At 37.4% G+C, this 4,868-nt stretch overlaps 1 non-coding gene across 1 annotated transcript; it reads left to right on the top strand.

Annotated features, from left to right (window-relative positions):
• The first annotated feature begins 4,536 nt into the window (after window positions 1-4,536).
• On the top strand, window positions 4,537-4,641 carry LOC124899051. Its single transcript, XR_007056190.1, has one exon. It is a non-coding gene; the product is annotated as a small nucleolar RNA R71 (small nucleolar RNA).
• Window positions 4,642-4,868: the final 227 nt, after the last annotated feature.

The raw sequence follows: 4,868 nt of genomic DNA, 5'->3' as shown, positions 1-4,868 counted from the left end.
CTGCGACTTTTGGGAAATCTATTGGTGGAGTGGGATGAAGATAGACATTGCAGAGTTTATGGCTAAGTGCTCTACATATCAGTAGGTTAAGATAGAGCAACAGAAGCCTGGTGGGTCTATGCAGGAGTTCAGTATTCCTACTTGGAAGCAGGAAGTTGTGAACATGAACTTCATGATGGTTTTTCCTCGAACTCTTTATCAACATGATTCAGTCTAGGTCATTATAGTCAGAATGAAAAAATCATCTCATTTCCTTCTAGTTCATACCTCTTATTCAGCCAAGGATTACACCAAACTCTACATCAAGAAGTTGGTCAGATTGCATGATATTCCATTGTCCATTATCTCAGACAGAGGTACCCAGTTCACCTCTTATTTCTAGAAAGCATTCCAAAAGGGTCTTGGTACCCAAGTTCATCTTAGTACAACCTTTCATCCACAGACAGATGTTCAAGTAAAAAGGACCATTCAGACGTTAGAAGATATCCTAAGGATGTGTGCAATCGATTTCAAGGGAAGTTGGGAAGACCACTTACCTTTGATTGAGTTTGCATACAACAACAGCTATTATTCTAGTATTCAGATAGTTTTATTCGAAGCTCTCTACGATAGAAGATATAGATCTTCAACTAGTTGGTTCAAAGTTAGGGAGGCCTCAGTTATAGGGCCTAACTTGGTATTCAATACCGTAGAAAAAGTCTAGTTAATTAGAGAAAGACTCCAGGCTGCTCAGAGCCGACAGAAGTCTTAGGCAGATGTTCATAGAAAAGATCTCGAGTTGAGATTGGTGATCATGTCTATCTAAGAATATCTCTTATGAAGGGAGTGAAGAGATTTGACAAGAAGGGAAAGCTCAGTCCCTGATATATCGGCCCCTTCAAGATTCTTAGTTACTTTGGCAAGGTAGCCTATGAGCTTGAATTACCTTCAGATCTAGCCTCAGTTCATCCAGTTTTTCATGTCTCTTTGATCAAGAAGTTCATAGGTGACCCTTCAGTTGTAGTTCCTATTCAAAGCATTGGTGTTCAGAACACTCTCTCTTATGAAGAGATTCCAGTGAAAATCTTATACTATCAGACTCATAGATTGAGGAACAAAGAAGTCCCTCTAGTTAAAGTTCTTTGGAGAAATAAGTTCATCAAGGGAGCTACTTGGGAAGAAGAAGTAGATATACGTACCAAGTATCCTCACCTCTTCTCCCCCAACTCAAATCAAGCTCAAGGTAACAGTTCTCCTTAAGCTTACTCAGTTTCATGTTCAGTGTTCATCACAAACGTGGTATGTAGTTTCCTGCTCATGTTCCCATTTTAAACTTGGTATCAAGTACTATTGCATATTCAATCATGCACTCATATATTAATTCAGTTATATAATTATGCATTAGATATGAATTCTCATTGTGAGAAACTTAGTTCTTCAGAACACTCAGTCATGCATTCATGAATCAGTTACACATGCATCAGATATGCATGTTCAGTATTATATGTTCAGTTTGTCAATCATGTCAGTCATGAGATCATGTTCCAGTTATTCATGTTCAATATGTACGTCAGTTGTCTTTTCTCCCCTCTCAGTCAGTCTTATCTGAGGACGAATGTTCTCAAGGGGGAGATATTATAATACCCCATACTTTTTCCTAGCTAATTTCATCCCAATAATACCTAGTATTAGCTTTTAAATTAAATGATTACTATTCCATGAGGAATTTCAAAGATTTTCACTTTTTGTCATATGGGAAATTCAATAAGCTTTCCATTGATACAGGATTTTCTCAAATACGATAATCGGGTTAGAAGTTACGACTATTTCAAGTTCTCATCGTAAAACAATGCCATTTAAGTCAATGGCGCACTGTGCCACAAGAGGAAATGGCATTTGGCAAATTCCAGTAGGGCTCCATGATTATGGCGCATCGCGCCAGGGCCTAAATTCAAAATTTTCCATTTTCCAGTATCTCAACGTGATCTCCCCCGCGTCGCATCAAAGTTCCACGTCACAAAGGAAGAGGCAATGCGATGGATCCACATCGTGCCATTCCTATGTTTACCAATTGTCAAATTCCAGTGACATGGTGTGATAACGCCGCGTTGCGCTAGGGACCCAGTTTGGAAAATTTTTATAGAAATTACAGGACGCGTCCAAGGGTTAAAAAGGTTAATTTTCTACCCCTATTTAAACCCAATAACACATGATTTAGCCATTCTTCACCCAAAATATACTAGTTTCTCTCAAGTATCTCTCAAGAACAAGCTAGGGTTTCTATTGGAGATTGAAATTCAAGAAGATTTCACTGTCAGTCCTCACAAAAACAAACTAAGGAATGCATAGTGTTCATTCATGGACTCCTTTTATCCATGAAGCCTAAGAATCCCTTTTCTAAATTTAGGTTTATGGATTTTCTTATGAATTTCATGATTGGTCTGCTCTTGTTCATGTGGATAATGAGAAATTAAATTCTACTCCAGTTAGGTGATAAATTCTATGTCGGTTAAATTATTATAGATATAGATTCATGCAAACCTTTGACTAAACCCTTGAATGATGAAATTAGAATTGAACCATGATGTTTAATTATTGTACAATGATGCTTACATGTACCATGCCTACAATATGTTTGATTAAATGCCTAGATGAAGGAAAACTGTCTAACTAGCATGATACCATGAAATCCCCATGTATGCACAAGTTATGCCTATCACATGTTTTGATGAAATGCTTCTATAAATGTATTATGGATTATGATGTTAGTTATATGTTCAAGTAAGTTAAGCTTGGTCAGTTTTCTTCCATTGAGTCCTGGGGGTACTCATACCCGAAACATTAGCTGTGTGCCTAGAGCCATGTTATGTTTTCACAATACTCTCAGTCAAGCTACGAATCCTTAGACTTCAGACAGTCTATTGACTCAAGAAACTCCATGATCTCATGAACTCAGTCAGTTGTCAGATATCAGTAGTATTTCGTCAGTCAACGAAATTCAGTAATTCAGCCCATATCTAGTTTAGTTAAATCATGTTCAGTGTCTATTCAGATGAAAGTAAAAATTAGCACAGTGAACCCAAGGATGGGGACACATACTATCAGATAAGGGTGTGATCCTTAGAAGTCATCTTTGTATTCCATAACTGTGTAGCTAGCATAGGTTGAGACATCAACACTGTATGATTAGGGTTGATGAAGTGGATAAGCACTATCAGATAAGGGCCCTACCATTCTCGTATAGGGGACACTATCAGATGAGGCTCGTCCACAGCTTGTCCTTACCAGTGGTGTGGTATTGACACCCTTCTAATTAGGGTTACAGATTGGATTCCAACTCAGCCATAATGGTGTATCAGGGACGTGTCGATTTGATAACTACTTCCCATAGTTTCATGTTACAGAATTAGGACTGTCAGATATAGTCAATCTATCTCAGTAATAGAACTCAGATAGTTCTTCAAATTTTAATACAGTTAGATACAGTATGGAACTCAGATAGTTCTATCAGATTCAGGACTGTCAGATGCAGTCACTCATGTTATCAGTTATATTCAGATTCAATAATTATGTCATCACAGTATTAGTGTCAGTTGTTATGTCTCATACATGTATTCTCACGCTCACGATATTTAGTCAGTTATTATTATTGTTCATGCATGTGAACTCCATGCATTTATCCTACCTCACATGCATACCAGTACATTTAAAGTACTGATGTATTTGAGCTATGGTATCTTATACCATAGGTTCAGAGACACGAGCTCCAGAGCAACAGTAGATTCCAGATATTCGGAGACATAGTTAGAAGTGAGTCCTCATTTTTTGAGGACATGATTGTTTCCCTATTATCTCATTAATCAGTTTATTAGTTAGAGTTAGTTGGGGACATGTCCCATCAACTCCTTACTCAGACAGTTCAGTCAGTTAGAGGCTTTTTAGACTATCATGTTTTATACTTCAGTATGTTCAATTTTGTTTTGGGTATTCTATTACCCCACACAGATGTTATATCATTCAGATCGTGTTCAGTATTGAACTTTATGGCCTTTCAGTTCATGTTTCCACATTATAAAGTATTTTATGTAGTATACATGTATAGATATCAGTCATGGGTTAGCTTGTGGTCCTTCAGGGTCATAAGCACCGTGTAGAATTCTGAGTATCAGATTTAGGGCATTACATATCTCTTCTTCAAGGGCCTTTTATTCATTTTCATCATACACTTGAGAGACCACGACATTGATTTCTTTTGTGGGTGTACCCATTACATGCTTTGTAAGGAGGTCTAATTATGTCATCATCTTAGCCATATTTTCATCCCTCTCTTAAGCTTTCTTTCTTTGCTCCATTTTTACAATCTAGGTAGAGGGGGACCCCATGGCTACTTCGGTGTCCCTTGTATACAACCCACTATTTTGCTTTGTGATTTGCTCAAAAATTTGAAGCCACTCCATATGATATTTTAACAAGAGACCCACCTAATGCATTGTTAGCCACTATCTTATTCAATTGGTCTAATGCCCTATAGATATTTGGAAAAGCATCTTCTCTAGAACTTAGTGGTTAGGGCATTGCATGAGCTTATCATTTAACCTTTCCCATACTTCATACAAGGGCTCATTGTTGAGCTAACAAAAATTTGCGATCTCATCCTGTATTGCAAGATCTTTGAAGGAGGAAAATATTGGTCTAAGATGGCATCCATAAGATCTACCAAATTTGTGATGGTCCAGAATGGATAGAGACCTCAACCACAATAACGCTTTATCTATTAAGGAGAATTCAAAAAGTTGCAACCAAATGAACTCCTGTGTGCTATAAGTGATTTTAAATGGATGCTCACTTCAACAAAAAATTCCAAATATAGGTTAGGATCTTCGTGTCAT

This window comes from Capsicum annuum, chromosome 5, assembly GCF_002878395.1.
Source record: "Capsicum annuum cultivar UCD-10X-F1 chromosome 5, UCD10Xv1.1, whole genome shotgun sequence".
NCBI lineage: Eukaryota > Viridiplantae > Streptophyta > Magnoliopsida > Solanales > Solanaceae > Capsicum > Capsicum annuum.
The sequence above is the reverse complement of the archived record's forward strand: the minus strand, read 5'-3'. Positions and strand labels throughout refer to the sequence as shown.